The following is a 24,855-nucleotide window of genomic DNA, read 5'->3' as shown; positions in this document are numbered from 1 at the left end:
TTTACTTTTCAGTCCAGTTTTGTTCTGAAACAAAAGATGTATTTCATGTGATAGGCAAGTAGTGCACATTATTTACACTGTAGTTCCACTTCTTGGCTGGTTGCACAACTCATTTGTGTCTTGTAATTATGTAAGAAATAACTGGAGAATTTAATATAATATCTTTACAGTAGTTGTTTAAGACGATAGGAAGGAGGAACCCTTTTCTGCATCACAAACCAGCTGATTGTCTTTCCTTTTTACACAGTAATTTATGGCCCGGTCTTGTTCCAAAGAAAGATTTATTCTCCTCTTTGTGAATGCATTTTGTTATGATTCCCTCTCCCGTCTTTTAACACTGTTGCCTCTATCATATTTTGAAATAGTATTCTTGACACAGCATCTTTGCAGAAGAGATGATAGAATGTATTAGAGTTCTCCATGAGTATTCTTGAATCATACTCGCATGGCATTTCCATGGCAAATACAGAATAACAGTATAGAGGTAAATGAACTTCAGCATGAGGTATGAGGTGTTTCTTTCATGAGCCTCAGGACTCTTAGTTGCCCTATGTTAAGGACCTTCAGGCTGAAGTATGAGAGTATCATTTAAGAGATCCTTGAGAAGAAGGAAGTTCTTTTCACTGTAACTATTCGTTTATTTTCCTTCCTTTCTTCTTCAGCAGCAATGGGAGAGTATTATGGATAAATATTCTTTTAAAATGCCACTTGGTTATGCATTTTTTTTTTGCTTTTGTAGCAAGTTGTGACTTGCACTTCCTGCCAAGAAATAAAGACGTAACATCTGATAATGTAATTTATCAAGTGAGACAAAACTGGATCGAAATATAGAGAGGGTGCACTGGGAAGATAAAGGCTAACTCTGAGCAATTAGTTGAAAAAATCATTTATATATGGCTTATAAATTAGTAAGAAGCTTCTGTCTTAAAAAAAAATCTAGCTTCCCTGATAGTTACAGGACTGCAAACCAGTTAGCAACAAGGTTTAGTTTTGTACAATTATTTTTGTGATTAATAAGCAGATACAGTGTAGACATACTTTCATATCAGTCAGTATATTTGTACTTAAATATACTGTTCTACGGATATCTTTCCTAGCTCCTACTTCCATTGTGTTTGGTAGTGCTTAAACCCTAAATGATATATAATCTGTACTTTTTTAATGCATAAAGCTAGTTGATATCAGTTATGAGTTCTGCTCTAGATTCAAACTGGTAGTTAACTAGAAGTCAAGACATAGTCAAGACTAAGCACTTCACTTCAAGAGGCTTAAAGCAATGTCCTTTTAATTAAAACTGAGAATACCGTTGGTCTCTGTGTTACTCATACATTTTTTTTTCTCCTTTAAGTGATCTTTTGCTCAGATCCTTTTTCTAGAATAAAAAAACCACATATAGGTCCAATCTGATGCAGTCCTTATATGGTAGAATCAATATACTGCTGAGTATCAAAATAGTGCTTAGGCTAGCAGTGCTAAAGGAGAAAAATACAGTAAGCTGTTAAAATTCTTACTCTCTACTTAGGAAGAAAAACAGAATAAAAAGGCAAGCAGGAGGATGTCTGGCCATGAAGATGAGTGATCATGGAGAGCCAGTTGCCAGACCACACTGTTAAAAGAACACTAAAGTGCTGCTGTATTAATAGAAAGCATAATTCTCTTGATGTGGAACTCTAAAAACCATCTAGGCATATGCCTCTACATTTCATAGTGGTTATATGGATTCCTCAAAGATAGGCTTTCATTGTTTTGGTTTATTCTGACCAGTTACCAAAGAATCTTTTAAACCAGCTTTGATTAGTTTTAAGTTAGGCCTGTGCATGGGATAGGCAATTGGAGGTATTTAAACAATTACTTTACGTGAGGCTTCTGATGGGAAGCATATTGGTTATTCTGTTTTCTTTTTTAATAGCTAGTAACACTTCAAAACCTGATTGCAACTTTAAATAAGTCAAAATACTAAGAAGCAATAGGCTTCCAGATGATTAGAGAGACGGGTGTGTCTATGTGAAGAAAATATTTTATACAAAAATGTATTATGCTTTGATTAATCCACATAAACTTCAAGTAGAATGCTAATTATACAATACTGTGCCTCATCAGAGAAATCAATTACTTTTAAACTGATATATGTGAAGAGTTATGTTATCAAGCTTACTTTGAAGACAAGCCAACAGAGAGGAAAATTATTACAGATCACATCCTTTTGCGGAAGCTTATTTGCCTTGAACGTATTTCCTGTTGTCAGATGCTAACCTTACTTAGACTGTTGCTGATGTAGTTGAATATAAAATTGTCCTCCTTGAAATTCTGATTTATGTTACATGTTAGCAGCAACCATTTGGTCAATCTTAGAAATGTAAAATGATCTTGAAACAGATCCTATGAGATCTACAAAATTGAAATTATTTGTATAATATTTGTCCTAATTCAGTTAACTTATGACATGCAAGTGTCACCTTTTGCAAGCAATTTTTTTCTTTGACTGGAAAGTGCTGGCTTCTTTAAACACAATTACAGTTGTTGGTTTGCTAATCCTGTGAGTCAGTCTACACTAAACAAGAAGCTTATATCAAACCCTTGGCAGCTTCAGTGAAAATTAAAAAGCATGCTTTACTGTAGAGATTGTCAAGAGTGGAAATAATATTTGTCCAGTCGGACAGCTTGCTTTTGTAGTCGCTAAATGAAAGTTGAGATTCTGTCTCTTCCTTGAAAGCTTCTGTGTCAAGAAGGTAATTTGGACTGTTTGTGGTTTGACAGGGATTATTAAAATCAGATGAAGTGAAGGGAAGGAAGTGTGAGAAAGCAAAATTGACAGTGACACTCTCTATTATTTGCAGCTTGGATCATGATGACTATGTTGGTATGATAGATTCTAAATGTTAGGTTCACTGTTGGGATATGTTAAGCAGCAAATACTGTAAGATGCAGTTATAGATGATTTTTCTGACTCAACATAAAGCCATCCAGTATTTATTTTCATTGGGAAATTCGTGAGCCCAAGTGTAGCAGAAAACGAAAGACTAGAGGAGCAAACGGAAGGAAGAAGGGAGTGGTTCAGAAAGAATTTCATTTTCTCCTTTGTGATCTGATTTAAGCAACAACTCTTTATCCTTTTTTTGAGTTCATACAGCTTGCTAGTATACTTCAGAGGGAATAAAACTGAGGATTAAGAATTGATGGAACAGGTCATAAAATTTCTTTTTCCAATGACTTGAATTTTGGTAGGAATTTTTTAGCATTAATAGTTTTGCATAAAGTGAGCTCAAGTCTTAAAGATTGCTGTTTCACATCAATTTTTCATGACTTGCATCTTGCATGTTATTTTTAAATAGTGATCTTTTCTGCCACTTTGAGATAAATAATTAAAAAACTTAAATTATTGCAATATTCATATAGCTGAATTTTTAATTGCTGGAGATACATTAGCTGCACACTCTATGCATCTTTTGGTGTCTGGTGAATATACAATGTATTATTTAATCTTAATCCTTTGTTTTATCTCTTGGTTGTATAGGTAAACTTTCAATTTTTGAATAGGCAAGTTAGTGTAGAAGTAAGACATCTGATTAGTCAAGTTTGAAGGTTGTTCTCATTTCTATGTGGTTTCCTTTTCTGTTTTCCAGTACTGGAACTTTGCGAAAAATTCTATTTTGGGGCAATTTTCAGTGAAGAGTCTTATGATTTAATAGGAAGTTAGAGAACTGAAAGGACAAGAGGTGACACATGAAAGCCTTTGCTGTTGTTTAGCATAGCCATAGCTTCATATCTTTCAAACAACATCATGCAACGTTTGAACAGTTAAGCCATGCCAGCATAGCAAGTCCCATCTCTCATCTTCATCTATCTTCATAGTAGAGTGAAGCATATTAGCAGCCAGAGTGATTCATCTCCCAGAACAAAAGGGGTAAGGGAACAGAGTGACTGAGGGAAAAGAGGTTACATGGAATTGTTCACAGACTTGCAAAATAAGGACTGTCAGGAGAGAAGAGGGTGGTGTTGGAAACACAGTGAGGACACTGGTGAAGGAGGTGCTCTGATAACAGAGCACACAGTACTCGCGATGTGAGAGGAGGGTGCCAGACCCTGATGTGGGCTGCAGAGGGGAATGTGAAACACAACCAACCACCCTGAAATAGACCCTGAAATAAAAGAGGATTGAAAATGTGTACAGGACAGTCTTGAAGGGAGGTAAAAGACACAGCAGTGAGCTGCTCCTGTGCAAGAAATGAAATATGTAGGTCTGTAGTTGCAGAAGCACGTACTTGCACTATCAAAAAGTTAGATTAGCATTCCTGTTTTGATGGAAATAGTACCTACCAGCCTGAGGTCCTGCCTCAGCTGTGGTTGATGCTAGGCAGAGTAAAATACAGTCCTTAATCAGAAGAGCTCACAAATAAGACAAAGGAAAGGGGAGGAAGGAAACAGTATTCCCATTTTAATCAAATTCAACAAATAGGAGTAGGTGATTTACCCAACTTCTGCTCTGTAGTGGAGCTAGTAGTGTGTAGTAGGACTAGGCATTGAACTCTCTGCTCACAAGAGCATGACACTTGCAACTGAATATAAGTGTGTGTATATTTATCATTTAGGGAGTTAGAGATTGCTGTGTTGGTAGTGTATAGAAGACAGATAAATCAGGCCACTTTCACACTTCAAAGCAATACTTTGACATTAATAAACGATATAGTTCTTAGTTGTTATCAATCATTATCACAAGATTAAAACAGTTAGTCCTTAACAAGCTTTCCTAAACTGTGAGTATACAATACCACAAAGCTGATGCAGCATAGCTGCCACTGATGGCTTGGGTCCTTGATGGTCTTAGTTACTGAAGCAGCCAGCCTCAAGCTCTTAATGAGGGAAAGCATGAACCCAATGCTTTCCCCCAAGCATTGGGAGAAACTTTCCCCAAAATTTTTTCCTTTGCATTTTATGCTTCTTACCCTCCTCCTCAAAGAGATGGGGAGGATCTCATTTGCTCTCAACATAATTGATTTTATTTTTTAGGATCAAGACTTGTTCTGCTTTTGCTAGGAATGTTTTCTGTTTATTCTGTGGGATTGTCCTGGTTCCAACAGAAATATTTCCAGCTTTTACTTTTCTCTTATCTTGCACATTTTCCTGTTTGCACGTTTCCCTGAGCCCCTTTTCATGCAACCATACCATAAGTTTCTGTTTGCTTCTTTGTAGTTGTATAGTTCTGTTTAGCTGAGTTACAAAATGCTTACATATTTTCACAGGTTATGCTGTTAGTAGTGTTAAAATGCTATAGGATGCTTATGCACTGTCAGCAGTTATGCTGTTTTAGTGACCTCGTGTCTCTTTTCAGTGCAAGGAAATGTTAATTATGTCACACTTAAAATGGTGGAGGTGCGTTTGCTGTGCCTAGAAGCATGTGTTCAACAGTCGATTGCAGCTGTGAGATGGCATTCTGATGTTAGTACTGAATGGGAGGTGACAGAGTACACTTGAGCCATGGCAGTTCATCACCTGACAAAAAGAAATAATGAAGAAGTTAGAGACAAGCGGGGTTACTCAGAGAGAGGGATAAGCAAGCTAGCTATCTGCCCTTTCATGGCCAAGCATTTATAGGTTCTTAGAGACACAGATACTCTTTACCTCCTTCAGCTACTGATAGGTCATAATTCATTGTAAACAGCATTGTGTTATTGCTGTATATTGCTGTATATTGCAATATAGCCTATGGTTAACTATTAATCATGGTATAAAAGTGTTCAAGTGAAAAACTTTGAAGGAAATTGGAAGGATTTTCCTTTTTTCCGCCTAGTAAATGAATTTCATATGGGGACAAACACTGACAAATGTCAACTTCATATCTTCACGTTTACTTCTGTATCTCTGTGTCATCATTCAGTGGTGGTATTCTTTAAATGCTTTGTGTGCACGAGTACTTCCAAGTGCAGAAATAAAAAAAATAACACAAATTATAGAATACTTAATTAGAAGAACATTTAAAATTCAGGTTACAGTTTGTGTGGATTTAGTCTAGGTTAGTTAGGGTTGGGGGAGAGCTGTCCTTCCTGAATATGCAGATTTTACCATGTTACTCAGCCAAATGCTCATTATTTTGAATATATCCCTGTTCTGTTGGAATCCATCTCTGTCTCCTTGTGTCTGCTGTTCATCAAAAGGGAGGTTAGTTGGATCAGGCTACGTTTTCTAATGTCCGTCTGTGGAATTAATCTGAAGAGCAAGGAGAGAGAAATAATAAACTCAAACCCTAGCATTTCAGTATTTACGGTGTTTTCAAGTACCAAAGGTAAGATATTTGTTTAGAGATTCAGAACACAGCAGATCAGAGGAGATGCTCCTGGCAAAAGTGAATATGAATTATTTTGCAGAGTTCCAGAGTTAATTTCAGATTCCTCATTGCTTGTTCATGTTAGTGCATAATAGTTCTACTGAATTTTATTCTTAATATAAACAAGACAAATGCATTTCACAATTTATATAATGTAGTATTTTTACTGCAAATGTAATGCATATGTTTACATTTTGGCATAGGTTAGTCTGTGAGTTCCCACTGAAATGTGTAGTTCAGTTATCAGCTGAGACACCTTGTATAATTCATTTTCAGTGCAGGGCTTTCAGTTGTGGCAAAGGTGTGTCTTTTTAATATTTTTTTAAGAAACAATCATAATGTAGTGCTAGTATTTGTGATTAGCAGAAGCCCACTTTCCACACCACCACCTCCCCCTGAAAGTTTATTCAGCAAAATGTAAGGGAAGGGGTCGGGAATCTTTTCCTGAAGGCATCTCCTAAGAAATGGAGATAAAGGTCATCAAAGGCTTTGGTGGGCCTCTACAGAGACCATGGTCAGCAGAATCTAGCGCACACAGTGATTAAACACTTCTTGTTGATTTCTAAGGGATAATCTCGCCTTTACATTTCTGTAAGAGTTTTATGTAAAAGACTGATTTTTTTTGATAGTATGTGGTGGCTGTTGTTTCCAGAACCACTGGAGCTAGAAACTAATGCTATATTTTGGTAAAGTAACATGTTATTCTCCTGCCTGTCTGTGATACCAGCTGTTAAAAGCTTGTTGAAATAGAAAAGTAATGTGAATAGAAAAAAATTTTTAAAGCACAGGCATTATACTAAATAAGCATTTCCAGTATTTTTCAAACATCTTGGTAGGCTGTGAAAGTGAAATAAATTTCGACATTTCAGAGGTCACATAAATGAAATTTCACTTAAATGAAATTGAGTAAAAAGTACATGACAAACATCAGCATTTTGTATTTTTCTCTACTAAATGTTATTGTCCCATTATAATTATTTTTCTATCACAGAGGATCTGCTGCTTATTTATCGAGCAGGGACTCCTATATCTGTCACAAAAGTTTTGAGAAAATGCGGAGACCTTTTAATAGTTTTGAACTGAGATTTTTTTGAAACCCTGAGAAGCTCTAAAAATTAATATCTGAAAGAAGGGATTTCTGTGTTGGCTTACTAAATTATGTTCATCTGCAGTAGTGTGAATAACATCCAAATTCGCTAATCACATCTTTTTGATCAGTTACCCAAGAGACAACTACAGTTATTTTCTGGTACCTATTCTGGTCTCTGTTGTAACGATGCAAGCATGATGATTGGCACATGGAGGAGGTGATTTGAGATAGCCAGCATGGCTTCACGAAGGGCAAGTTCTGCCTGACCAACCTAGTGGCCTTCTGTGATGGAGTGACTCCATCAGTGGACAAGGGAAGAGCTACGAATGTCGTCTGTTTGGACTTCTGTAGGGCCTCTGACACAGTCCTTGACAGCATCCTTCTCTCTAAATTGGAGAGATATGGATTTGATGGATGGACTGTTTGGTGCGTGAGGAGTTGGTTGCATCTAGAGGGTAGTGGTCAATGGCTCAATGTCCAGATGGTGATCAGTGACAAGTGGTGTCCCTCAGGGGTCCGTATTGGGACCAGTACTGTTTAATGTCTTCGTCAATGACAGCCAGTGAGATTGAGTGCATGCTCAGCAAGTTTGCAGACAACACCAAGCTGAGTGGTGCAGCTGACACGCCTGAGGGACAGGATGCCATCCAGAGGAACCTGGACAAACTCAAGAAGTGGGCCCATGTGAATCTCATAAGGTTCAACAAGGCCAAGTGCAGGGTCCTGCACCTGGGCGGGGCTAACCTCCGGTATCAATAAGGCTGGGGGATGAAGGGATTGAGAGCAGCCCTGCCAAGAAGGAATTAGGGGTACTGGGGGATGAAAAGCTGGACATGAGCCGGCAATGTGCACTCGCAGCCCAGAAAGCCAGATATATCCTGGGCTGCATCCAAAGAAGCGTGGCCACCAGGTTGAGAGAAGGGATTTTGCTCCTCTGCTCTGCTCTGGTGAGACCCCTCCCGGAGTACTGTGTCCAGCTCTGGAGTCCTCAGCACAGGAAAGACACAGACCTGTTGGAGCGGGTCCAGAGGAGGCCACAGAAATGCTCAGAAGGCTGGAACACCTCTGCTGTGTGGACAGGCTGAGAGAGCTGGGGTTGTTCAGCCTGGAGAAGAGAAGGCTGTGGGGAGACCTTACTGCGTCGTTTCAGTACTTAAAGGGAGCTTATAGAAACGACAGAGTAAGACTTTTTGCCAGGGCCTGTTGTAATAGGACAAGGGGCAATGGTTTTAAACTAAAAGAGGGTAGATTGAGATTTTAGAAGACTTTTTTTTACAATGAGGGCGGTGAAACACTGGCACAGGTTGCCCAGAGAGGTGGTAGATGCTCTGTCCCTGGATACATTCAAGGCCAGGTTGGACAGGGCTCTGAGCAGCCTGATCTAGTTGAAGATGTCCCTGCACATGGCAGGGAGGTTGGACTAGATGACCTTTAAAGGTCCCTTCCAACCCAAGCCATTCTATTATTCTATGACTAACTTGCATATTAAGAAGGGATTAGGAGTAGCAGCCTGAAACTGCAGGTGATGTAAGTTAGATCTGAGAAACAGATGTCTAAAAACCGAGTCCAAATCAACAATAGAATTTGTAAGAAAGATGACAATGAATATGTGGTATTAAGAAATAGTTACTTCAAATGAGGGTAGAGTTTATTGTCAGTAAATGGACTAAACTTTGAAGGAGGAAGTCCTTTGGACTATAACCCATAGAAGGCCTCAGGTTTCTTCTTTTACACCAGTTATGCAGGTTCTTACTACATTTCAAAGCATATTTTGGAAAAGACTTGAATAGTTTTATCTACAAATACCTTCTCTTTATAAAATCTTATATTTTTTCTCGGTTACAGGTAAAAGCTGAACTTCAAATAATAAAATGTAAGCCTAGCAGAAAAATTACTGCAATCTATGGTGTACTAATATTTGGGGCTGGAAGGTTAAGTTTAAAAGGACAAGGAGCTTGCATTTCCACATAAATAAGGTACTTATTAGTAAAGTTTGTCAAGAGTTGTCTTTTCTCCTTCTGTTTATCCTAAGCTAAACTTTTCTGTCTTTGCCATGTCCTTGAGGGTATTCGGTTTTGGAAAGTGACTTACTACACTGCTTTCCTAAGCTGAAATAGGCCTGTAGATTGAAAAGCTACAGACCACAAACTGCTCTGTGATCTGGGAAGCCAAGATAAGTTACATGTGGAATCATATTGTCTTCCTGCTTCAACCAGTGATTCTAGTTATGTTTGTTTGAGTACAAGAGTATATGATTTTCTATGAAAAATCTTGAGATTCAGAAGGGATCTCTGGGACCTACAGCAGCTATTCCAAGGTGGAAATACTAGCTGGATGTTTTGAGAGCTAACAAATCCCCTTTCAGAACCACTTAGGTACCTTTTTTGGCCTCCTCCTTTTTCATAGTTACTATCTATTTTTTCCAACTGTGTGGCAAGCTAGGAGATTCAGAATAGTTGTATTCTTTCTGCCTTTGTTGTGCTACTTCAGCAAAGCTAGGTGACTTAACTTTTACTATATATATGTTCTCAAATAAAAATAGACTTTTCATAAATATATCTCAAAATAAGAAATAGGAAGTTTGCTCACTTAGGCTTGGAAATATTTAAGACAATTTTTATATTTTTTAACTAAACAACAGAGTCTATACAAAACTACAGTAGTGGCTTAAATGGAATTCATAGGTTGGTTAAGAACTCCCCCTCCTGTGTTTTATTCTAGTCACCTATTTGAAATTATCTGACTGGAACATGAACATAACACAGATATCTATAAAATAGTCTAAACAACAGTCAGTGCTGCAAAAATTTATTTCTTCAGATCTGTAACTTATACCCTTTGGGGAAGTGTGTGTAAGTGTAAGAAAGTATGTGTGTAATTGTGTAAGTTTAAGAATGCCTATATTTATGGGCTATTAGTGAGTTTGCTCTGTTTAATCATCTTTCTAAAAACTATGTCATAGTTCTTTAAAGGTATAGTTTATCTAATTTTTCTTTAGTCTTACATCTTCCCTAGTAAGTATTGTACGCAGATTATGTCTGAGTGGACTTCCAGTATTCAGAAGTGTAGCACAGAAACACGTGACCGTAGTTTCTCATTATGAGCTGTCTATAACACCCATACTTTATATCTTTCATGCCATGGCAACCACAGTCTGTTGTCCTACTTACCTATACTTTGGCTAACACATAAGTCTAGGCAATAGCATTGTGTGGTACATGAGAATAAAATGCCAGGCAAGAAACCTGAAATTTTAAGGATTTGCTTGCCCATTTAGCCTTCTGTATTCAATGGAGTTGCAGCTGCATGTGAGGAACACAGCCAGTGAAAGACATGATATAATTTAAAAGACTCCATAACCCTGAGGAATGCCAACAACTCGTGTAATTGGATAGTTCTGTCAGTATGGCAACATTTGGTTATGAAGAGAGAAAGCAATGACATTTTATTTATAACATGTTTATTTGCAAAATGTATATAACTTACTGTATTAAATTTTATTTATAGAAGTGCACTATTTCTTATGTAATGTAGGAGTTTTAAAGAAAAATTGCCTTATCTAAAGGACTACTCTGAGTGCCTCACTTTTATGTTTTTTGAAAAACGGTGAAAACTGAAAACTTTGGTAGTCAAATATTATTTCTTAAGAGAACAAAAAATTTAATATTTAAAATAATTTGATATGCAAAGTATTAGATAAAACATTCATAATATAATCAATAATGAATTCAATATAATTGAAGGTGACAAAGTACAAGCTTTTTAGTATGATTTTTAAGTAGGCTTTAAGAATTCTGTTAACTGAAAGGGGGAAAAATGAAAGCAACAGGAACAAATCAGAAGGATATACAGCTCCCTTTCCTTTTTCCTTCCTTTCCCTCTTCCTCCCTTTCCCATCTTGCATACTGCTTAATTACAAAGATCTTGGAAAACTTATTTTGAGGAATATATCTAAGTTGAGGTGTAAACAATGTCTTTAATAACCATCTTTCAAAGTAAAAATGAAAGAAATATAGTTCTGTTTTGGTCATTTTGATGACCAAATTTAATTTAACTGTCTATTCGTTAATTAAACTAAGAAATAGTACAATCTAAAAATCTCTTTTGTATTCTTTTTAAGATCTTATTGAAATTCCATATATTAGCAAGTCATCTGGCAATTTTTAGAAATATAACAAGATTATGTTTCATTTTAAGCACTGAGAAAATGAGTAACAACCTTTGTCACAGAATGACATTTTGATTTTGATAATTTATCCAACTTTGCAGAGGAATTTCTATAAGGAAGAACACACAGGCCTTAACCAGATCATCCGTTTTTGTTTGTGTTATTTATCACGTATCTTCCAATTTCAGCAATGATTAAGGTAGAAGTCCTTGACTCAACAGTTTTTATTAAGCAACCCAGATGTGGTTTTTGATTGTTGGCTGAAAGAGGTAGAATTCTTGTGGGAGAGACTTGGAGGGCAGTATTTCGCAAACAGTGTAGTTAAAGGCAATATCCTTTGCAGTTATGCCCTCCTATTTCTCATACTTCATGTATTAATGTTTAGGCCATTGTGCACCTGGCATTGCTTCAGTTCCTCTCAGTTAAGTACAACAATGATGCTGTTCTCAACCACATCATAGTTATGAGAGTCTCATGTCTTCTGCAGTTTTGGCACTTTTCGCATTATTTTCAAGAAGAATCCACGCATATCTTCATATTGTTTTCTTGACTTTTTTGTTGGTTTTTTTCTTCCTCTGCATCTGTGTTTCTGAATAACTTCTTATGCAACATGAGGCAGCAATATGCAAATTAATGTTTTGAGAACTTCTTCAGAAACGCGGACGTAGAAAGTGACATGGTTCTGAGATTCAACGGAGAAGCATCTTTCTGACTGGTATATTTTGTGCCACTCACTTAGGTTCTCATTCTGAGTGAGGTTTAAAAAGTGCCTGATGAAGCCAAACCTCTGGATTTAATCATAACCTGTGTCCGGAAATCCTGCCTTGGGACTTTGCTCTGGTAAGGTCCACATCCTTTCTGTCAGCAGACCATTCTGAGTGCAGTAGCTGACATTTTCCAAAGAGGTTTGATGTCAGGAAATATCTTTCATGATTGTTTCAAAACACTCTCTTGAGTGTGCTGAGGTCTCCCAACTACACTGGTCATTCATGTTGCATTTTGAGTAGAATCATAGAATCATAGAATCGTTTAGGTTGGAAAAGATCATCAAGTCCAACCATTAACCTAGCACTGCCAAGTCCACCGCTAAACCATGTCCCTAAGCACCACAGCTACCCATCTTTTAAATACCTCCAGGGATGGAGACTCAGCCACTTCCCTGGGCAGCCTGTTCCAGTGCTTGACCACCGTCTCGGTGAAGAAGTTTTTCCTAATATCTAACCTAAACCTCCCCTGGTGCAGCTTGAGGCTGTTTCCTCTCGTTCTATCGCTTGTTACTAGGGAGAAGAGACCAACCCCTACCTCGCTACAACCTCCTTTCAGGCAGTTGTAGAGAGCAATAAGGTCTCCCCTCAACCTCCTTTTCTCCAGGCTAAACAACCTCAGCTCCCTCAGCCGATCCTCGTAAGACTTGTGCTCCAGACCCTTTACCAGCTTCGTTGCCCTTCTCTGGACACGTTCCAGCACCTCAATGTCCTTCTTGTAGCGAGGGGCCCAAAACTGAACACAGTACTCGAGGTGCGGCCTCACCAGTGCCGAGTACATGGGGACAATCACTTCCCTGGTCCTGCTGGCCACACTATTCCTGATACAAGCCAGGATGCCATTGGCCCTTTTGGCCACCTGAGCACACTGCTGGCTCATGGTCAGGCGGCTGTCAACCAACTCCCCTAGGTCTTTTTCCGCCAGGCAGCTCTCCAGCCACTCTTACCCAAGCCTGTAGCGTTGCATGGGGTTGGTGTGACCCAAGTTCAGGGCCTGGCACTTGGCGTCGTTGAACCTTATACAATTGGCCTCATGTCTTCTTACTTTGACCTATTTGGAAATGCGTTCACACAAAAGCGTCAGTTTCTGTATAGTAAAATACCCATCTCCTGAGTAGTGAGGGCAATACGATACGAACTACCTTAAGCTTATTTGCAGAATGTACAGCTTGTCGTGATTTATAGCTTCCATCGGAGTCACTCAGGAAGACTGCAGTTGACCCGTGCTCCAACCACCAACATGGCCACTTTCTTCCTATGCAATTTTTCAAGTTAAAATTAGCTGAAGTGTTCTTACAACTTTGAGATTCTTTCAAGATCTGATCCACCATTCACACCTAAGATCTTGGACTCACCAACTCAATTTGAGACTGGTTCAACAGAGCCCAAAACGGAGTGATTTGCAGGAGACCTTCTGTAGCTTAATGGGAGTTTACTAGATCGCATGAAGAAAACAACATCCAGGGTACAGTTTGTTAACACAGAACTTGCAGCTCAGGTTACTCATGCATCTGAGTAAGCTGAAGGACCACAGATAGCCTCTCATTGTTTTCCTTGGTACAAGGAGGAGAGGAGTCAAGCAGACACTCCTGAATGTGGCAGAGGTTAGTCATCAGTACTTAAAACCACTTCAAAAGTACTCGTTTAGTAAAAATGGTGCCAAAGTGTCTCAGAATCTCCATCAGGTTGCCTTTTCTACTTCTGCCTATCAGAGATATTTCCTATTTAAAACATTCCAGGTGTGATTCATCTACCAAACAGCAAGCATCCTATATGCAATTCAGTTGTTCCAGGACAATCCATTCATTTTCCTGCAGTTAGAAAATAGGGAACCTTTTAGAGATGTGTCCTTATTTTTAGTCAGGTGTTTTCCATGTGCCTTATTTAGATGTCTCTGCAGTCATTAGCTAGTGGATGCCTTTACCAGAAGTCACACTGTGCTCATTTCTCACTCACACTTTCATCCAGTTCCTTTTTGCAAAAAGCCTTTGGAGACTTACTTTCTTCCCCTGCTTCCCATGACCTCCAGATAGCACAAATCAGAATAAGGATTATCTACGCAGAAGGTGCTATAACTGAACACTGAAATGTGTGTCTTATCATGATCCCTCCAAGAGGACTGATGCTTGTCATACATCTCTGGGAAGTGCCCACCTCATCCTGTCCATGACATTTAAGGGTCTAGGGTCATCGCTTTCCATGTTTCCAGCATCACAGCATAACTGCATCTTTAATTAGCAATACCTCATGTTTTAAGGCTTTGTCTCTTATATTGGATTACAAATTCTGGGTAAGTTCAGCAGAGTCAATTACAAGGATTTTCTTTTTCATTTGTGCAACTATTTTCCTGAAACTTACTATGATTTAATTATCCCTGAGTCTTTTACCCTTTTGCAAAACTTAGCTGAAATTGGGAAGAGGGTGCACCTGGAACAGTGTGGGAAAAGACAGATACACAGACAACGGTTGCATAAGCCCCATTTTCTTTGGAAAGTAGACTGAAAAGCAGGAACACAAAAAAAGTTGAAGTAGAGGAATAGAAGATGAGAAGGCAATTAATGAATTAAATAGAAAAGAGTTTTGTATAAAAAAAAAGCAGGAAATAACTTTTTTTTTAACCTACATTCCACATATTTGTGCTTTAAAGAAGAAAAGGCTATAGACGCTGAGGAGGAAGATGTTATTATAGGTGGTATGTCACTGTTGTCACTTATGTTATGGTGAAAAGCCTTTTTCTGAAAGGAAGTGATATATATGTGTTTAAGATTATTTAGTCTTGCTTTGCTGTCCTTACACTTCGTATGTAACCAAGTATTCTCAGCCAAAATAGTTTGTCTCTTCTGGGCTTCATCATAAATTTGCTGGTATACTTTGAGTAAGAGCAGTGAAGTTTTATGAATTCAAAGATGGAAATTGCATCCTTAAGATAAGTCTGATTTGATCTATTGGCTGCTTTGAAGGTTTGGGTGAGAGGCTGACTAAGAAGCTTGATGTTTCTATTGCGTACTCCTGGATGTGGAGTATGGGGGAAGCAAGCAGATGCTTTTTATTAAAACAAGACTTTGTCTTGCAAGCGTGAAAATACCTAACACATTCTAAATCGTGTGTGCTCCAGTATGTATATTCTAGGGTACATGGTAAAAGAAAGTAGAGTGTCATTACTTTACTTATGGGGTTTTTTTCAAGGAGAGAAAACCAGAAGTTTAACAGTGCTTTTGAAGTTGAAAATCCTAGGTGAATAAGAAGCAGTATGTAACTGCATTACCCTGTAGTTTCTTAATGATGTATTGAGCATTAGGCAGTATGGCATGAAACTTTTACAGGTTGAGTTATGCCAGCAAAAAACAATTTAAACTTTAGATTTAAGAAATGAAAGATTTCTAAAAAAATGAAAAAGGAAATTTAATGGACATTTACAGTTGTCAGTAAAATGTTTGATCTGATCCTGTGTAGAGTTTAGTAAGAAGCTTTAATAATAGTATTTGGGGAAAAAAAAAACAACAAAAAACAACCATGACATTTATACTACTAAACAAGCCTTTAAGATTGTGACTATAAACGTGGACCCACTTAAAAGACATCTCTATGGAGAGTTTCTGTATTTCATTTTTATAAAATTGACATTTTTCAAACTCTCAGCTTTAAATTGAGAAGTAATGGAAGAAAATAGAATGTGCAGGAGTGAAGGGACTGAAATGCAGCCTACCTTTTAAAAGCTGTGGTCACAGACTTTTTTATGTAATTCTTTTTAAATATAATAGTTTCATTGGAAGGCTATTTCCTGTTAAAATTCTAACAACTCTGTATCTGATCTACTGAACTATAAGACCTCAAAGGTCTTGAAATTTCTTTCCTTTAAATACCATTGTCCTCAAAGAGTATTGTGTCAGGATGGAAGATTTTTCCAGTAAACAAGAGGAGAAAATGCTTTTATGGTCTAGGATAGAAGTAGCTAGTATGTATTTGTAAGGTTTTTAGTTGAAAATGGTACATGTTAGGCTCTTTACCAGTGTGTTAAAAGATTAGTTCCTTCAGTACAGTACAGTCCTGACAAACCTGTGCAATTTTAGACATTAATGACAAGCAAGATAGGAAGGCTGTAGCAGGTGTTTCTGAGAGCATAGTTCTGAGAGGGATGTGGGGGTTTATAAATTATTGCCTCTTCTCTGAGTTTATAAGTGACAGAAAGTGAGAAAACTCACATATTACCCCTAAATAGCATATCTCATTGCCACAATTGGAAATACAATTCTGCAGTAGATGCACCATTAGTCTCACACATAGGAGAAATCTTATATTCTTGTCCTTCAGGAAAAAACACAATGCCATGCAGTCTTTCTGGGGACAGTAATTATTGGTCTCAGACATTTTCTCATACCAGTATGCAAAATTTATTCAAATACTTATGATCCTCAGCTGTAGCTGTAGAAAATAATTTAAATACTATATGCTATTTTGAAATTATTCAAATTATTGTATATTTTCTTGGCAAATACCATTAGTCAAAAAAAAGGATGATAAGAAAACACATGGTAGGTAATTCTAACTAGGCTTCTAAGACTCTCTTGTCTATGCATTAGTAATTACTTTAGTCTACTGGTTTGTAATTATTTTTATAATTGAAAAGTATTTTTAAAACATCCATCATTCATAAAGCGTATCCATTTGACAATGAGATTGATTGATGCAGTCTTAATGGGGCACAATGGCAGAAGAGGATTTTGTGCTGTGTTTGTGTGTATTTGGCAATGGCAGAAGAGTGGATTATTGAATTTTTTTTGGTAATGCCTTAAGCCATATCTAAAGAAGGCAACATTGCACCAGGTTTATCCATTTTTTTTAACTTACTAAATATAACAGAACTTCAGGCACAAAAAAAGAATTCTGTGAGAAGAGGTACCTTGAATCCTTCCTTTATCTCTGCTAAAGAAAACCAGAAAAGGAAAAAAAAGGGCACACTTGTGTACAAACAGTTGTTGTCACACTTACGGTTTTAGTAACTGTAAAGACTAATAGGAAGGCAGTGAAAGCCACTGACTTTTCACAAGTAGGAAGCTTGGTGTTTGTGGACTTCTTGACTAAGAATGGCTTGTTTATTAATGTTGAATCTTGGACGTTGTACACTGTGGGATTCCAGCTACAGAGTAACTAGCTGAGAGACAAAGATGATATAGGACTGTTTCACTCAAGAGCTACTCATAAAATGGCCATTTCTTCTCTTCTGAAGGTTATGAAATCATGTTATGCTTTATTCCTTTCTTCTGACATAACTCCTCAGGAGTTTCCTTGCAACTCCAGATGGCGTGTTCCTCTTTTGAAGTCACTGCCTTTGACCAATAGTGTTTGATTAAGTTTATGTAAATGAGAATTCTCTCCTTGTCTTTGAACATCTCTTACTAGTCCCAAGTAGCAGGAAACCTAAAAAAGCAGTGCTGATTCCTTTGCTTTATGTTCTCAACATTTCACTATGTGTGACTTGAAGAATGGAGGAGAGCCAGTAGGAAGAACTCATGGATCTTAGTTTTAAATTCTTGCATGTACCTATGCCTAGAAAACAGGACTAAGCAACATAGTTTAAATATTAAATATTAATATTATGATTATATTAAATATTATCAGAGCATATGCTATTTGTCAGAAATCTGCATTAGCTGATTTTTAGTATAGGAAGATTTCTAAAAGAGCTACATATCCAGTCCTTTTTCAAGGCTTTAGACGGTACTGGCTGATATAGCTGCCTTAGATCAGAGCACTGCGTTCTGATATTACAGCTTTAGACAGAAGGCACACCTTTCTGTTTCATCCACAGTAAGGATTGTGTTTCTTCAGTCCCACTGTGGGTTGTATCTTATTCCCACTCTCTTATTTGCTGCCTCTTATAATGGCAGAATTTGGGAGAAAAACTGTGTTCAATACATTTACAAATGTAATTATAAATACTGAGAATCTCTCTTTGAAAGATATAAAGGAAAATGTGTTATGTGTGTGGTGAATAATAACTGATGAATATAAAATTAACATTTAAATATCAGTTTATAACAACAGCACATGTGGAAAGTCTGCAGGAGGAACATTACAAGATGGTTTTAATAAAACTTGTTTCGAAGTTATTTGTGGCATTTAAAACATTCTGTAAATACAACCCTTATGAAGACTATTTTTTGTATGCATTACATGTTTTTTTACTGGAACGATATAATATTCTTTTTGTAAAAGCTGTGTATGCTTCAGGAAAGTGTGGGAAATAGGTGAATATGAAAGATAACCTGGAAAATTTAGAGATCTTCAGTACCTGCCTATTAGCAGAACCAAAAGCGGGTTATGTTCTTTTATAGACAGAATTTTTAATTTCTTCCTTTTCTTTTACCAGTCTTTATTTCAAACAGTATTACAAATTCAAAAGTATTTTTACCACAGAAAACTGGGTAAGAAGCTTTTACTGTGTCAGAATAGAGCTCAAGAAATTATAATTTTTAAATGTATTTCTTGTAAGCTGTATGTGGTTTCCAAAAAAACTTTAAATATTCAGACGATCTGGAGTCCAGAACAGTAGGAATTTCACATTGAATAGTATTATCTCAAGCCATGTCCATCGCTGTTGCTGCCTGCTGTGCAATTGCAGATGACATCTTCTGTGCTGTAAAGCGTCTGGAAACAGTTGTGCAACTAAAGATAGATAAAGGAAATCATTGTTAAGGTGGTGGTTTGAAAGTGTAAGCTGAGTGATGAAAAATCTTGTCAATTCTCTCATCCCCTTTTAGTTTTGTAAGGATGGTAGGGCAATAAAGAGATATCTCCTGTAAGATAAGAAGCAGTATCAGAAAAAAGCTTCAATGATTTGGCTAGCTCTCTGTACGTATAGTGCTGCAGTTTGAAATATCCCTGTTTTCAAATCACGGGTACATTGACATGATCTTTTTAAAGCAGTGCTAATGGTAACAATTTTCCTTTATTGTCCTGGATATAGGTGGAATGAGAGCTCTAGGGGTAAAACTGACATAATATTAAAGTAAGTTTTCAAATATTTAGATTGGCTGTAAAGTAACAGTCCAGAAAATTTGATTGCCATTGTGTTTGGATTGCACTGAGACAAAGCATTTTGTGCTAAAGTGTGGAATATTATATGTGGAAAAAATGTTGCTAAATGAATAAATTTATTAGATAATATTATAAATATTTTATATGTACAAGTTATTGCTTAAATTCAAAATATAAATAGTTATTTAAAGTTATCTTGAAAATACTAAAGGTAATATTTGAAGTATTTGGAAATAAGCGTCTCATTATACAAGAGCTAAAATAGTACATTGGCATTAACTGAATGAAATTAATGACAGGTCATGAGTTCTTTAACTCTTGAATGACTTTTTAAAGACTGAATTGTGGAATTGTAAAATAATGAGATTCAGTTTATACAAATCTTGGTTAGAAATCAGTGATTTGAACAAAACAGTATCAGTCTGCTGTTTTTTTATCCACTAAAGAGGTTTGTTTACACATGTATGCTGGTTGTGGTGAACAACAGAAGTTACGATACAACCAAAACATTTTTTCTGTAATAAATCAGGAAGCTAAATTATCATAACGAAATTGAAGAGGTGTTTTTTATTTTATTCTTCAGCTATTAGACACAAACTTTAATTCTCTATCTTTGTCAAACCATTTATGTTAAAATTATTTGGGGTTCATTTAATTAAGATTGTTAATTGTTAATTTTCAGTCTTCTGGAATAAATCTGTTATATATTGCCTCATATTCTGGCCTTAACATGTTAGAAATACTGGGAATTAAGACCTTCTACCCAAGTATACATGATTTACTTAATGTGACACCCCATAAATTGTTGATTCCATTAAATATCTGCCAGTGCTTAAGTAGTAGATTCTGTTTAGGTTTAGATAACTTCTTTAGATTATTTCATACACAGTAGTGTGTGTATAAAAGCCTACCTCTGGATTTTATTGAAACCTTAATGGTTTGTTTTGCCTTTTTTCTGAAAACCTGCTGTGTAATTTGCTCAAGTAGGTGCTATAGTGCTCAAAGACAGATCTCTTTAAATCTGTGTTATATGAAATGCTATACTGCCTAACGCTTCTTAGTTTACTTAGAGTTTGCATAAATGTATACAGGGCATTTGAAAACCCATGAAAGTTTAAAGTTTAGTTGGAAGTTTAACAAAGTGTGGTCAAACATTACGAGAAACCATGTCTAACTTTAAACTTCCTGCTTTAGTTCTGCTATGATTTTCTTGAACACATATGTACTATAATTTTTTTTCAAAGGGCCTAACAGCCCAGCTAATTAATTTTCCATTAGACTTAGGCAATTGACTCAAAGGAAACTCCAGGCAAACTGAAGTGTAAAACTGTATTTAGATTTTTTTTTTTGCCCCCCAAGGTGTTCAGTGTAACTGTAACACAAAATTTGCCTGACATTCTCCGTGGTTGATGCTGTCCTGTGATATCTGAAACCCACTGATGTCAAAACAAGAATCTTAACTGGCTGAAGGGCCATAGGGAAATAAAGGAGTAACACTACTGAGTATTTACTGACAAATAAGTCTGTCAACATTTACAAAGTTTTTAAAAATGCTGGAATGGATTTGTATTCTATAAACATGACCTAGTAATGTTTCACCCAGTGTAATGAAAGACTCATAATTTATATTTAAAAAGAATAGTGCTTGTGTCAAAAAGTGGGAGATGTCTGTTAGCTGCATATCTACAGTATGTTAGACTATGAATCTATAGTTAAATATTGTGTTTTATACATATATAGGGGTATATTGTACATCTGTAAATTCAGCAGAAGTGCTTGTACAAAAATCTATTCGTTTTAGGTCCACACAGCTTTTACAAACTGTATGTCTGATGACAAATGCTTATTATAGTAAATATAAACATTACAAATTAATCTTAGAATTTCTGTGAAATTTCACATGTATGTTTGTAGTGGAAGGTTTTTACAATGATATTTATTGAATTGCTATATCAGAATGAAGAAATATACAGTTTGAACTAAGTACCTTTTTATAGAGGACTTCTGTGGGAAGATTGCTTCCTTTTGATTGACATTGAAAAAGAAAGCACTAAAAAAAAAAATTAAATTTTGTTTTTTTCCTGTGGTAAACATTATATGAACTGAAAAAGCAAGAAGTATCTGTTGTATTAACTTAAAAGTTTCATAATGTTTTTTCAGATAGGCCTAATTGTTTTTGTTAAAAACTATTTCTTAATGTCACACTTGTTAAGAGTGGGGAATTGTTACACTGAAGTTAAATTGCACTGATACTGTGGGTTAAAATAAGAGACCTGAAAAGTATTTCTTTTTAAGCTACGCTGTACATAGGTAAAGTTTCTTGAGTAGCTACCAAACAGACTGACAGCTACATCATTTTAATGGTGATGAATGGTCCTCTAATATGTTTTGAAAAGAGCTATACCTATTGCAGATAGGGACACAGTGAGTTGCATCTGAACCAGGTTCTCTAAGAGCATTTGTTTCAAAACATGGAGTATTTCATTTTGATAGTAAATAGAAATATGATGGGATGATACTTTCTATGCAGCATAATAACAAGTGTTAAATTAATCCGCTTTGCAGAAGAAATGGGTTATTACTGTCTAAAATACTTGGAAAGAATTTGGAGTTTCAAAGCAGAGTTCTTCCTCCATATTATTACAAATAATAAATATTTTTAGAAATGGATTTATTTCTTAACAAAAATTGTTTTTTCCCATCAGAGGAGGGCTGTGTCATACTGGCTATCAGGGAGCAGCAGTGACTGGCTGCTCTTTGAGGGCGGGGGAGGGACCTAAATGGCAGGGGAGGGACCTTGCCAGCCAATGCCCATCGTACTGCCCCTAAGGGAGGCAAGTGGGGCAGGCACCGGAGTGACAGTATAGTTCCACTGAAAGTCCAGGTCATCAGGCATTTTAAGGCTATTAGTGCACCCAGGGCCCTCACAGTGGTTACACTAAACAACAGTAGAATTTCTGCTCAATTTGTATTAATTTATATCTCGATGTACTTATTTTCTCCTTCTGAAACATTTTTGTATTTTGCTTCTTCATATGATAGTCTTGTATTAGAGAAATACTTAGATTTTCATAAGAAGAAGTTACTACTGACCACCTAAACCAATATTTGAAAACTGAATAATCAAATGTTGCTTTTTTCCCCCATAAACCAAGACTGAAAGGAATAATTACCTTGTTTTGACAAGTGAACCGAAGAAGTATGACATAGAAGCCTTACAGGAGTGCATACATGAAAACTAGGCTGTCATGTTTACAAGGTGATTTTTTTCATGTGATGAATTTTTTAAACAGTAAGTGGTCTGTAAACTATACTGATATTTTTCTGAGGAATATAAGCTTCTTTTGGCTATCCTGTAAAGAAAAGAGTTAGGAATAAATATAAAATTTTGATTGTGCAGCTATTTTATGAAAATTGTGAATCATTCCAAACTGTTACTATTTTTGCATTACATGTATCTATTATACAGTACATTTGACACCAATCATTGACTGTTCTGCAAGCATAGTTGAATAAAAGATGGGTTTGAGTTATAGCTATTGAACAGAGTTAGCATCACATTCTGTATAAACTCTGAGATATTTTTGAAGAGAAAAGGGAATGAATTTGTGTGACCATATCTGAATATAAGTATACATGAGTGAACAACTGTATTTTCAGTATTCCTTTTATCTCAGTTCTGTAAAGCACTGTTTAATGTTTTTCGATTGGTTGCAGAACCTTGCCAAGTTGGCCTACTGTTTTTTTGCAGAACAACTGACTGAAGTATTTCAGCATTTGGAGAATGCTTTTTAACATCTACTTTTAATTACAGTGTCTTTAATTGCAGTAACATCTGTTAAGATACTTTTGAATCTTATATTCAAAGACTGATCTTCCCTGGATGTGTTACGTGATGTGTTTTACATCCACACTTTTTAACCAGAATGGTGACTGAGTTTCAGCTACATTCCAAAATGTTGAAAGTCTTTGAATTGTTATTTGCAAAGGGGTATTCTGTAGCTTCTGAGAATTTAGGAAAATTATATATCCATGAAATACTTTGTAGTATTGTGTTGTTAATTCAGATGTGCAAGGTACTAGGCTCTAAAGAACCTTCACGTTTGTTCTAACTTTGTTTTGAAAGAGCAAAACCAGAATCAGTAGTGTCATTTCTGCTGAAGAAATGTGCAGTTCTGCTACTTGTAGGTCTACACTTATATTTGACCAAAACTATCATCTTGACCTTGCATCTTGTAATCTGACATTCTTTTGGAGCTTGTGTCTTGTAGATTGTTCACTTAGAAAAACTCTCAATCTATTTTTCTAGTAGTGCCTCTAGGTAAATTTCCAACTAACACTGCTTCATAAAAGAATATTGCTTGTAAGAAAAATAGTGTATTTATTACGTGGCCAGCAGGTTGAAGGAGGGGATTCTGCCCCTCTGCTCTGCTCTGGTGAGACCCCTCCCGGAGTACTGTGTCCAGCTCTGGAGTCCTCAGCACAGGAAAGACACAGACCTGTTGGAGCGGGTCCAGAGGAGGCCACAGAAATGCTCAGAAGGCTGGAACACCTCTGCTGTGTGGACAGGCTGAGAGAGCTGGGGTTGTTCAGCCTGGAGAAGAGAAGGCTGTGGGGAGACCTTACTGCGTCGTTTCAGTACTTAAAGGGAGCTTATAGAAACGACAGAGTAAGACTTTTTGCCAGGGCCTGTTGTAATAGGACAAGGGGCAATGGTTTTAAACTAAAAGAGGGTAGATTGAGATTTTAGAAGACTTTTTTTTACAATGAGGGCGGTGAAACACTGGCACAGGTTGCCCAGAGAGGTGGTAGATGCTCTGTCCCTGGATACATTCAAGGCCAGGTTGGACAGGGCTCTGAGCAGCCTGATCTAGTTGAAGATGTCCCTGCACATGGCAGGGAGGTTGGACTAGATGACCTTTAAAGGTCCCTGCCAACCCAAACTATTCTATGATTCCATTATTCTATGATTAATTCATTATATTTTGTTGCCCAAACATTGTGTGCATCTGAATAGTTAGATTTATCCCTCATGTTGCTGCTGCAATATGAATAGTATTGTTAAATACTAAATGGTAGACATGCAATACACTGGCTATTAAAAAGTTTCCACTTTTCATAAATTTTTTTCTCTAACTTTGGCAGCAAGTCATCATTGGTTGTAAAATGAATTTCGTTATTTCTTAAAAAAGAGAAAAGAGAAAAAAACAAAAACTAGAAAAAATAACTCTGCTAATGCTTTGCTTCTGACGTAAAGACTCCTGGGATTTAGTGTCTTAGTTTGAGTAGGCCAGTGGATTCGACCTGTGTTTTGGCCAAGTATGTGTTGAGTAAACTGTGTACAAAACAAGATGACACTTGTGTTCTCATCATTATAGTGTTTTGGTCAGGTTTTTTATGTTCTAGTTATTCGCAATGATGTGCTTAATTTCCAGAAAGCAGTTAGTCCTTGGGCAGAAATTATAAGCACACG

The 24,855-nt window shown here is 36.7% G+C and overlaps 1 protein-coding gene across 1 annotated transcript in view; it reads left to right on the top strand.

Annotated features, from left to right (window-relative positions):
• Positions 1 to 24,855, top strand: part of KIAA0825 (KIAA0825 ortholog) — a 255,955-nt gene that overhangs the window by 12,521 nt on the left and 218,579 nt on the right. The gene's annotated exons all lie outside the window — the stretch shown is intronic.

Source organism: Nipponia nippon, unplaced genomic scaffold (genome assembly GCF_047370975.1).
Source record: "Nipponia nippon isolate SJK-2023a ecotype South Korea unplaced genomic scaffold, ASM4737097v1 scaffold_24, whole genome shotgun sequence".
Lineage (NCBI taxonomy): Eukaryota > Metazoa > Chordata > Aves > Pelecaniformes > Threskiornithidae > Nipponia > Nipponia nippon.
Note: the sequence above shows the minus strand (reverse complement) of the source record. Positions and strands in the feature narration are given on the sequence as shown.